General features: G+C 44.1%; 1 protein-coding gene across 4 annotated transcripts in view; it reads left to right on the top strand.

Moving 5' to 3' along the window:
• The window catches only part of LOC143927337 (uncharacterized), a 92,740-nt gene that overhangs the window by 14,098 nt on the left and 66,338 nt on the right, over positions 1 to 12,304 (top strand). The window contains exon 2 of one of the 4 annotated variants that reach the window (XM_077451345.1): positions 11,327 to 11,370. The exons of 2 other annotated variants lie outside the window; for them this stretch is intronic. The gene's annotated coding sequence lies outside the window, so the exon portion shown is untranslated. Of the gene's footprint in view, positions 1 to 2,599; positions 2,799 to 11,326; positions 11,371 to 12,304 lie in introns of those variants that run through there. One more of the 4 variants, XM_077451346.1, reaches the window with a different exon arrangement.

The following is a 12,304-nucleotide window of genomic DNA, read 5'->3' as shown; positions in this document are numbered from 1 at the left end:
AATGACAATGGTCCCAAAATAGTGTCAAAAGGGTCCGAAGTGTCTGCCATAATGTCGCAGTCAAGATAAAAATCGCAGATCACCACTGTTACTAATAAAAAATAAAAAAAAAGGAATAATAAAAGTGCCATAAAACTATCCCCTATATTGTAGATGCCTTAAATTTTGCACAAACCAATCAATATATGCTTATTGCAATTTTTTCTTTTTTTTGTTACCAAAAATATTTAGAAGAATACATATTGGCCTAAACCGAGGAAACAAATATTTTTTATATATATATATATTATAGCAAAAATGTAAAAAAAAAAGTGCTTTTTTCAAAATCGTTGCTCTTTTTTTGTTTATAGCGCAAAAAATAAAAACCGCAGAGGTAATCAAATACCATCAAAAGAAAGCTCTATTTGAAGGGGAAAAAGGATATAAATTTTGTTTGGGTACAGCGTCGCATGACCGCGCAATTGTCAGTGATAGCGACGCAGTGCCGAATCGCAAAAAGTGCTCTGGTCCAGAAGGGGGCAAATCCTTCCGGGGGGGGGGGGAGGTGAAGTGGTTAATCACCACTTTTTTTGCCAAACAAACCTAAAGAATGCCGCTTACCAACTCTCTTCTCCTCTTGTGCTGTCAGCATGAGAAGAGGAATGTCAATAACCAGCACTTCCTGTTTACACTGTGATTAGCTGTGATTGAACACAGCTAATCACATGTTAAAGAGCCTATGTCATAGGCTGTTTGCCGTGATCGGCGATGTGCCGTGTCCCACAGACACGGTGCATTACCGATCAGCGCATTTTGCTCATGCATGGCAAGAATGGGAGGACATTATATGACGTCCTCCCAGAATGAAAGTGCTCCCGCCTGTCCTTCATTACACTATCTGACGGGCGGGAAGCAGTTAAACCAGGCCTTTTTGTCCACTTTTTGTTTAAATGTAACAATCTCTATTTTTTTTTTTTTGCTAGAAAGTTTCTAGAAAGCACCAAGCATTGTATACATATTTTCTTAAAAGCAGAGGCCCTAGAATAAATTGTCTGGTTTTGCAATATTTTTATGTCACATGGTATTTGTGTGTTTTTTTAACCACTTGTCTGCTAAGGTACGGTTTATAAATGTCATGGTAGACAAGTGCTTAAAGCGTAGGTCCACCCTAAAGTGGACCTTCCGCTCATCAGAACCCTCCCCCCCTCCGGCGCCACAATTGGCACCTTTCAGGGGGGAGGGGGTGCAGATACCTGTACAGTACAGGTATCGGCACCCACTTCCGGGATAGCTCTCTGCGGAAAGGGGCGTAGATTACGCCCCTTTCCGCAAGTGCCCGCCCCTTTCCGCAAGTGCCCCGCTGCCTGCTGGGAAACACACTGATCCCAGAGGCAGCGGGGACCGTCCTTATTGCGCAGCGCAACTCGCGCATGCGCAGTAGGGAACCGGGAAATGAAGCCGAAAGGCTCCATTTCCTGATTCCCATACCCAAGATGGCGGCGGCAGGACCCGAGAGACGATCTAGAGATCGGCTTCGGGTGCCGACATCGCGGGCGCGCTGGACAGGTAAGTGTCACTATTTTAAAAGTCAGCAGCTGCAGTATTTGTAGCTGCTGGCTTTTAAAAAAAATAAAAAAACGCGGAGTCCCGGCGGACTCCCGCTTTAATTCAAGCTCACAACTTTAACAGGTAGTGAAGGGCTTTAAACCAGAGGCCCTAGAGCAGGGATATGCAATTAGCGGCCCTCCAGCTGTTGCAGAACTACACGTCCCATGAGGCATAGCAAGACTCTGACAGCCACAAGCATGACCCCCAGAGGCAGAGGCATGATGGGTAGTTTTGCAACAGCTGGAGGTCCGCTAATTGCAGATCCCTGCCCTAGAGAATATATTGGTGGGTTGTGCAATCTTTTTAAAAAAAATATATACTTTTTTCTTTTTCAAGAATTTTTCAAAAAAACTTTTTTTTTTTTTTTGCATTAGAATTAAAAAAAAAAACACCACAATACATAACCCAATTTTTTGTTAAAATATAAAAGATGTTTTATTAAATAAATAAATAAATAAATAATAATAATGTTTAGGGGTTCTAATTGATTTTATAGCAAAAACTGATTGTTACATAGCAAACAAAAAGTCAAGTCAAGTCAAGTTTAATATTAACATTTTGCAGTTTTTCCCCTTTTTCTTTATAGAACTTACATTTAGGCTGTGGTAAACCTCATCCTTTTCTGGGCATTTGTCCAAATTAGCATCTTAGCTATGTGCACATGACTATCTGCTCTGAATGTCTTGTGACACCACACCCTGGCGTCGCAGAATGTTTAGCTTTTGATATTTAACTGGTTAAGCTTTAGATTTACTTCCCATTTCAGCTTTAGGGCTTGTGCACTTTGGGCTGAAAAAGAAAAAAAGAAAATCATCACTCAGGAGATCAGGAGAAGAACTTTTAGGTAGAAAAAAAAAGGTGAGCGTGCCTAAATGCGTGTAAATGCATCTAAAATGTGCCTAAACACTGGGAACATTTAGTGCTTGAGCACTCATTCAATCCAATGGCCAAAAAAAATGAGACTTGCCGGTAACTCAGTTTCTACGAGTCATCCAGGACAGCATAAAACAGACAGGCTCCACCTCCAGAGATAGGAAATGGTTAAATCTTCTTCTAAGGGTGGCTGCCCATCCCCCTTCCTCAGTCCTTCATCTGAGTACCTCCCCGGAACAGTTTCTGAAACAACAAAACGTACACTCGTCCAAGGTTATAACAGCATATAGGGAGGGAATCACTGCTGTCCTGGACGACTCCTAGAAACGGAGTTACCGGTAAGTCTAACTATGGTTTTCTCTAGTCGTATTTCCAGGACAGCACAGGAGAGGATCAATAAGAACTTACCAGACTGGAGGGGGGGGAACTACCGCCTGAAGGACCTTCCTCCCAAACGCCTAATCTTGCGCCAAGAGGAGGTCCAACCTGTAATCCCTAATGAAAGCTAAGTAGCTTGACCATGTTGCTGTTCCACAAATTTGTTCTGGTGTTGCCTGCAGCTCACCCCGCCCAAGAAGCTGACAGGGCCCGCGTAGAATGAGCCATTGGGGAAAAAGGGCACTCATTCAATATTTTGTAAGCTTCCACGATTGCCTGCTTGATCCAAAGGGCAATTGTGTTTTTCAAAACTGGAGGCTGGGTTCACACCTATGCGAATTGGTTGTGGTTTCCCCGCATTCCAATTCCAATGATAAGAGATTGACAATTGACAATTCGCATGACAAGAGATTGTGACCGGCTCTCTATGGAGCCGGTTCACATATGTCTGTTGCGACCATAGAGTCGGCGTGAAGAATTTATCAGGGCTGCAGCTTTAGCTGAGAGCTTGACAGACTCTGTCGAGGCGTCTGCCATATAACCTGATGCTATTGAGGGCGTGGTTTGACCTCAGTGGAACATGGCCGCTTGAGACCAGAGCTCCCGCTGCTATGGGTTTTTATCGTTCCACAGGAGGCACATCTCACCCTGGATAGCCACACCAGCATGGGGACAGCATCCTGGAACTCCTCACAAGCAACAAGGAGGATTGAGCCAGAATATACCGGAGCTGTTCTGGACACAGAGGAACAATATGGCAGCTTCCCGCCACAGTCAGCCACAAGCCGCGGCTCCTCCACTGACTGGAACACACGCTACAACTGGGGCCAGGGGACAGCATTGATTACTCCTAACAGCATCCCAGCCTGCAAGACCTATGCGCCATTGCAGCAGATATAAAGGACACATTGTCAGCCACCTTTTCGGACCGTCGTCTGGACACCCACACCATTGCTGACAGGATCCATGAGGTAGAGAGGATAGCTGCACAACATGACACGGTCCTCAGCCGAGTGACCCACAAGGAAGATGCCCCAACCCTCCAGCTGAGAGACCTCCAACACCACATGGAGGATTTAGATAATAGAGGCAGACACCATCATTTGAGAATCTGCAACCTACCAGAATTAGTGTAAATGGAACAGCTCACTACCACAGTTAATGGCTGTTTAACAATCACCTGGACCGGCCTGCACAGGCGGCCACGGAGATGGAGAGGATTCATTGTGCACTTAGACCTAAAGGGAGAGAAACAGATCCCCCAGAGATATAATCTGCTGCCTCGTGGACTATAAACCAAAAGAGGAGATACTCAGGAAAGCCAGGAACATAATATAGCTTTCTTATGGGGGCGCAGGTATCCATATTTACCAAGACCTCTCCAGCATTACACTACAGCAACACAGAGACCTGAAACCTTTGCTAGATATCTTGCACTCCAGGGGCATACATTACAGATGGACGTTCCCCTTTTGTCTCTCAGCCTCCACACAAGGCCGCATGGCGCTACTGTAAATACCAAAGGACCTCCAGCCCTTCTGCAACACCCTGGGCATTCCTGTGATCGATGAACCAAACTGGTATGCTAAATTCTGCCGCACACCCACAAGACAAGACGTGCGTCATGAATAGGGATAAGCCAAACACCCCCCTGGTTCGGGTTCACACCAGAACCTTCAAACGGACCAAAAATTTGTACGAACTTTAGAACCCCATTAAAGTCTATGGGACTCAAACATTCTAAATCAAAAGTGCTAATTTAAAAGGCTAATATGCAAGTTATTGCCTGGTTTGGGGACCCAGCTCCTGCCCTAGGGGACATGTATCGATGCAAAAAAAAGTTTTAAAAACTGCCCTTTTTTTCGGGAGCACTGATTTTAATGACGCTTAAAGTGAAAAAAAAAGGGAAGTATTCCTTTAAATATCATGCCTGGGGGGTGTCTCTAGTATGCCTGTGTAGTATGCCTGACATGTAATGTCTGGTTCCGGCAATACGGATGAAAATCATTGAGAAAAAAGGCATGGGTAGCCCCCCCCCATTACCAGCCCCATTGGGTCTTGTATGGGTATTAAGGGGAACCCCGTACCCAAATAAAAAAAAGGAAAGGCGTGGGGCCCCCAGGCCCTATATACTCAGAACAGCAGTATACAGGCGGTGCAAACAAGACAGGGACTGTGTAGGTTTGTTGTGTTAAGTAGAATCTGTTTGTAATTTTTAACTGGTACATTTTTAAAGTGTAGCTCCAGTCAAAAAATCTATTTTTAAGCTTTTTGGAAAACATAGGGAAAGGTTATCATCCCTGTATAATTTTTTTGACGTCCGTCTTTTTTCATCTCACTTCCTGTTGTCTCCTTCTGTTTGCGAGTAGGAGACATTTGTAAGATGGATGTTTTAAAGTAGGGGCCTGCCCTATATGCTCTGCAGAAATTTGGGCCTAAGGTGTTGGTGTTGCCACAACACTGTAAGCCCTCAAATTGACTCTTGGTGGGTGCTGGAACACCCTGCTGTGAACAATTATACAAGAATATACAAGAATTGTAATTGTAATTGTAATTGCATGCCATTGTTGAACAGTGGTAGAAAAACTGGGCCTTTGGATACGCTTGAGACATATGTTACAAATAGCAGCAGTGAGATCTGATGCACTTGTCTCAAAAAAGGCCCACACCAAAGAACTTTTGGAATAACGCAGAGGCAGCGCCCTGCACAGGCGGAGCTCTGCGGTGTAATTCAGTCGGTGTGCTGCCCTTAAGCTGGCCCCTGGAGGGCATCCTGCCTTGTTGGAGATGTGCCGCCTCCTCCTCCTCTCTCCTACCAGGCACCCACGTGGAATCAGTGACCTCATAATCCCCTCCCTCTTCATCACTGGAGCAAACCTGGCAGTATGCTGCAGCTGATGGAACATGACTGCCAGATAGCCGTCCTTCTTGAGCATCCCCTTTCTCTGGGCTTATGTTACTGCCTTCCTCTAGCTGGGTATCATCATCAGAGCCTTCAAAACGCTGGGCATACTCCTGGAGAATGTACCCAACACTGTGCTCAAACAGTTGGGGGGACTCCTCAGGAGGACATGGTGGGTCTAGGGAAGGAGTGACTGATGCCTTTGAGACGAGGGAAGAGGCAGCGTTGGCAGCTGCTTTGCCAGTACCCTGAGCCTGGGTGAGAGAGGATGAGGAGGACTTGGTCATCCACTCTACCAAGTCTTCGGCATGTTGCGGCTCTACACATCCAGCTGCCGAAAATAAGGACAAGCGTGTCCCATGGCCACGTGCTGATGATGATGCCCTGCGTCCATGACTTTCACTGTTGCCTCTAGACACAGAGCCTGCTTGCCCTCTTTTATTGGCTCATGACTGTCTGCCTCTCCTTGTTGGCCTTCCAGACATACTAAGGGCCTGCAGGGAGATGAGAACACCAGCAATTGGGATAGTTTTAGGTGCACACTGAGCAGATGACACAGTACACCAACTGTAATTACTGCAGCTGCCTGCCTGTGGTATAGGATCTGAAGAACACAAGCAATTGGGGGTAGCTTCAGGTGTACACTGTGCAGGTGGCACAATACACAGACTGTAACTGCTGCAACTGCCTGTGGTATAGGACTAGAACAACACCAGCATTAGGGGGTAGCTTTAGGTGTACACTGTGCAGGTGGCACAATACACCGTCTGTAACTGCTGCAGCTGCCTGTGGTATAGGAATAGAACAACACCAGCAATTGGGGTAGTTTCAGGTGTACACTGTGCAGGGGGCACAATACACAGACTAACTGCTGCAGCTGCCTGTGGTATAACACCAGTAATTGGGGTAGCTTCAGGTAAGCAGTGTGGAGGGAGCACAATACACTGACTGTAACTGCTGCAGCTGCCTGTGGTATAGGACTAGAACAACACAAGTAATTGGGGGTAGCTTCAGGTGTACACTGTGCAGGTGGCACAATACACCGACTGTAACTGCTGCAGCTGCCTGTGGTATAGGACCAGAACAACAACAGCAATTGGGGTAGCTTCAGGTGTACACTGTGCAGATGGCACAAATACACCGACTGTAACTACTGCAGCTGCCTGTGGTATAGGATCAGAACAACACAAGCAATTGGGGGTAGCTTCAGGTGTATACTGTGCAGGTGGCACAATACACCGACTGTAACTGCTGCAGCTGCCTGTGGTATAGGACCAGAACAACACCAGCAATTGGGGTAGCTTCAGGTGTACACTGTGCAGGGGGCATACACAGACTAATTGCGCTAGGTTCACAAGAAATGAAGACGCTGTCCCTGCCTATCTGTCTCTCTATGAACGCCGCAACACACTACACAAGGCTACCATGCAGGCGGCCTTATATAGTGTGGGGCATGTACTAAACCCCCTGAGCTATAATTGGCCACAGGCATCCTGCTTGTGGCCAATTATGGCTCTCCTCGCTGCCGGCGCTGTGATTGGCCAAGCATGTGGGTCACAGTGCATGCTTGGCCAATCATCAGCCAGCAATGCACTACGACAAAAGCCAGCAATGCACTAACCGTACAAAAAGCTAAAGTGGACGTGATGTTTCTTCAAGAGACTCACTTTCGCTCTAACATCCCCAGACTACACAATCGCTTCTATCCAACAGCATACAATGCTTCCCATGACAAATCTAAAGCCAAGGGGGTATCCATGTTGATTTCCAAAAACTGTCCTATTCAGATACTAGATACACTGCAAGACGCCCATGGCCGATACCTATTTCTTGAGGGAAAATTCTACAACAAGCCAATCACGCTCGCGAACCTATACGCTCCCAATAAGCAACAGGTGCCATTTATCTGTAACACCCTACAGCTCCCCATTACATTCCAAGCAGGTATATCGTAGGGGGAGATTTCAACATAGCTCTCAGTCCCTCCCAGGACACCTCATCAGGCTCCTCCACATTAATATACAGAGCCCTTCGAGCAATCAAAACTATGCTGAAAATTTTTACTTTGCACAATGCTTTGTGTATGCTATATCCCAACACCCAAAGACTTCACATTTTTTCACCACCCTATAACAAATACACTAGGATTGACTATTTCTTCATCACGCAGACCGATTTAGCATCCCTCATAAGTGCGACCATAGACCCTATGCTTCTCTCCTGACCACAATCCGATATCCATAACCATAACATTCCCGACTAAGCCCAGAAGATCAGCAATCTGGAGACTCAGTAATTCCCTCCTGAATGACCCTGACTCTGTGCAGACGCTCAACTCACGCCTATCACAATATTTTTGCGAGAATGAATCCGTGGAAATATCTCCAATGACACATTGGACAGCACACAAATGTGTTATCAGGGGTGAACTTATCTCCCTTGCTGCTAAGCCGAAAAAAAAAAAACAGGCAAGCGTGTATTGCAGAATTGTCAGACTGCATTCATTCTCTCGAAAGAAGACATAAGCAATCATTAGCAGCGTAAACACTAATCAAACTATTACAAGCCGGGGAACCCCTACTTGATGAACTGGGGAAAACTATCACATGTAAATACACACTGACACAGCGTTTTTTCTTGAATTTGGCAACAAAATCGGGAAGTGGCTCTCAAGAGCCCTCCAAACTAAAATAGCGACGTCCACAATTCACTCTATCACAACTACCTCAGGCAACGCAGTCGACACATCAGAATGCATTGCGGATCAATTAAAAAAAAATGATACTAAACTCTATAACTTGACTACCCCAAATACACTGCAGTGAGCTACAGAAGGAAATAAAATGATCACCAACTTCCTCAACCAATATAACCCCAAACCTATCACATCCTCAGAAGCGGCAGAACTAGACAAACCAATCTCTTTGGAAGAAACCTCAGAAACCCTGAAAAAGCTAAACACAGGCAAGAGCCAAGGCCCTAGTGGCCTGACTGTTAGCTACCACAGATCCCTTTTGGACAAAATACTCCCTTACTTCTTGAAAGCATTTAACTCGCTATCGTCCTCCTCTCATACTAACAGAGACCTTCTCGAAAGCCCACATAACCATGATACCAAAACCAGGTAAAGATACTGTGATTGTGTTCAGCTACAGGCCTATATCCCTTCTAAACGTTGACGTGAAACTATTAGCAAAAGTTCTCGCAAACTGATTACTCCCTCTACTCTCCAAACTGGTCTCCCTGGACCAAGTTGGATTCATTCCCAGGTGCGAAGCAAGGGACAACACTCTAAAAGCGATAAGTGTACAACACTGGTTATTTTCCTCTGCCAAATCAGGATTTTTTCTATCTCTTGATGCGGTGAAGGCGTTCGACAGAGTGCCCTGGGACTACATGTCAGAAGCTTTAAAAGCCCTGGGGTTCCGAGACCGCATGTTCCATTTCATCCTTGCCCCTTTACTCGTCCCCAACAGCAAGAATTAAAGTCAATGATCACCCGTCGGCCGCCTTCTCCATATCTAACAGCACACGGCAAGGATGCTCCTTATCCCCACTCATATTTGTGCTCACCCTGGAACCCCTACTTCCGCAGAATCAGGGCCAACGCAGACATTAAAGTGGTAGAAATAAAAGATAAACAATACAAACTAGCGGCCTACGATTATGATTTTTCCCATTAAACTTCGCTAATTTTGGTTACCAGGTCTAGCTCCCACCTTTCTTTATGATTTTTGCTATCTGTAAGAGTTGATTGGGTCAACCAGGAATATGCCAGGGAAGTGGTTTTAAGTACCCGGGATCTTTTGTAGCAAATATCTTCCGGAGGTGTCATGGGTAAGCAGTATGAAGCTCTATGTTTACTGTTTAGTAGGTAGTTTTTAAATTGCATGTAGAACCAATGGCCAGGAAATGATTCCCCGTATTCTTCTTGAGTCTAAGGTTCTTAGCTTGTTTCTGAGCAAACAATGAGATGCCAGGAACTTCGAGCTGTGTTTAGGTCTCAGGAGACTTCTCTATTTAGCCCAGGGGAAAAATCCGGGTTGCCGGAAATCAGTGTTAGCTGGCCAGGTATTGAGGCCATTTTGTGTGTTGAAGCAATTTTGTGTAGAATGTCTATTGTAGTAGTAATCAGGGGGTGTTTCGTGTTTCTGATTGATTTAGAGTTGGTTGTCCAGGGAAAATATAATAGCTGTTGTTTGTTGTAAGAAAGTTCCAGTTGTACCCAGTCTTTATTGTCCCCGTGGCAATGCCAATCTATTAATGTTGTGATGTGAGTTGCAATGTGGTATTTTTTAAAATCGTGGAGGCGTATGCCGTTTTTGGGGGAGGTAAGTAGTCGGTAGTTTAATCTAGGCTTTTTCCCTCCCCATAGAAATCTTCTTTGTAGTTCTTTAAGTTTGGTGAAGAATGCGTTGGGAATATGTATTGGTAAAGTGTTGAAGATATACAGTAGCCTAGGGAGAATTGTAATTTTCAGTATGGACACTCTGCCAAACCAAGAGAATAATTTCGGGGTGCAATTTTTAAGGTCTTTTGTTATTGAGTGTGGTAAGGGTTTATAATTGGCTTATATATAGAGTCAATGTTTGTAGTGAGATTAACTCCTAGATATTTGATATTTTTTTGTACCCACTTGTAAGTGTGGTTCCTTTTTGTCATGTTCAATTGGTTGGGGGATAGTGTAAGGTTGAGTGCCTCAGATTTGGTTTGATTGATTTTAAAATTAGAAATGTATCCGAATGTCTTAAATATTTTGTGGAGGTGAGGCATGGAGATGTGTGGTTGTGAAAGAAAAAAATAGGAAGTCGTCTGCATAGGCTTCTATTTTGTATTCTTTTTTATTTATTTGGAACCCTTGAATGTCTGTGGTTAGATTTATGCTTCTGATGAGTGGCTCTAATGTAAGTATAAAGAGGAGCGGTGACAATGGGCATCCTTGGCGGGTGCCATTGTGAATGTTGATTGGTTCCGATAAGGTATTGTTTATTTTGATTTTAGCCTGGGGATGTTGGTATAAGGCTCCTATCCAATTTAGCATGTTGTTTCCTAGACCAGCGTGTGAACATGTGACAAACATGTAGTCCCAGGAAACTTTATCAAAGACCTTTTCTGCATCTGTAGAGAGCAGAAGGCCTTCGATTTTGGAGGTCCTGGCATAGTGAATTCATTTGAATGCTTTGGTTGTATTGTCTCTGGCTTCCCTACCAGGCATAAAGCCCACTTGTTCTGTGCCTATGAGTTTTTGATAAGAGGGGTTTAGAATTTTAGTAAGGATTTTTAGATCTATGTTGAGAAGGGAAATGGGTCAAAAGTTGCCACATTCCATTCCGTGGGGTCTTTATCTAGTTTTGAGACAACTGGGATATAAGTCATTAAGAGGGAGTCAGGGTTATGTTTATGCTTTGTGTGTTTAGAGAGTAGATGTGTGAATGTTTTGTAATATTGGGATGTGAAACCATCCGGGCCAGGACTCTTTCCAAGTCTTCGTTTTTTAATTAATTCTTGTATTTCTGCAATAACTATGGGTTCTTCTAGATTATTGATCCTCAAACCACATGATATAAATAATCTACTATTTTGCAGGAATTCTTGGATTGATTCTTCCTTTACGCCCGTGATATGAGAAGGTTTGTGTTATGTTTTTATATCATATAGGGATGTATAGAACATATGAAATAGTTCCGCAATTTTTTCGGGTTTATGTACCAAAGTACCTGTTTTGTTTCATACGGCATGTATTTGTCCCATTATGTTTGCTTCTTTTAGTGCTCTAGCCAAGTGTTTCCCACTCTTATCTCCATGTTCATAGAAGATATTCTTTTGGAAAAAAAAGTGCTCTTCTGGTTTCGAGGTCTAATATCTGTTTAACCGCATTCCGACCAACCGCCGCAGTTATACTGCGACAACATTTCTTGGCTGCACGAATCGCCATCATGGTACCGATGTACCATGTGTGCGCGCAATGCAAGTGCCCAGAGTATGAACAGACAATCTGTCCTCTTCCCTGCACAGTCCCATCCCCCTTCAGTTAGAACACACACTAGGACACACTTAAACCCTTCACTGCCCCCTAGTGGTCAACCCCTTCACTACCAGTGACATTTTCACAGTAATCAATGCAATTTTATAGCATTGATCGCTATAAAAATGGCAATGGTTCCAAAAATGTTTCAAAATTGTCCGACGTGTCCGCCATAATGTCGCAGCCCGATAAAAATCGCAGATCGCCGTCATTGCTAGTTTAAAAAAAATAATAATAAAAAAGCCATAAAACTATCCGCTATTTTGTGGACGCTATAACTTTTGCACAAACCGATCAATATACGCTTATTGCAATTTTTTATCAAAAATATGTAGAAGAATACATATGGGCCTAAAGTGAGGAAAAAAACGTTTTTTTATATATTTTTTGGGGATATTTATTATAGCAAAAGGTAAAAAATATTGTGTTTTTTTCAAAATTGTTGTTTTTTTGTTTATAGCGCAAAAAATAAAAAACGCAGAGGCGATCAAATACCACCAAAAGAAAGCTCTATTTGTGGGGGGGGGGGGACGGACATC

Source organism: Lithobates pipiens, unplaced genomic scaffold (assembly GCF_037356315.1).
Source record: "Lithobates pipiens isolate NorthernLeopardFrog02 unplaced genomic scaffold, aLitPip1_a1.2 Scaffold_23, whole genome shotgun sequence".
Taxonomy (NCBI): domain Eukaryota; kingdom Metazoa; phylum Chordata; class Amphibia; order Anura; family Ranidae; genus Lithobates; species Lithobates pipiens.
This window is presented reverse-complemented; position numbering and strand designations above follow the sequence as displayed.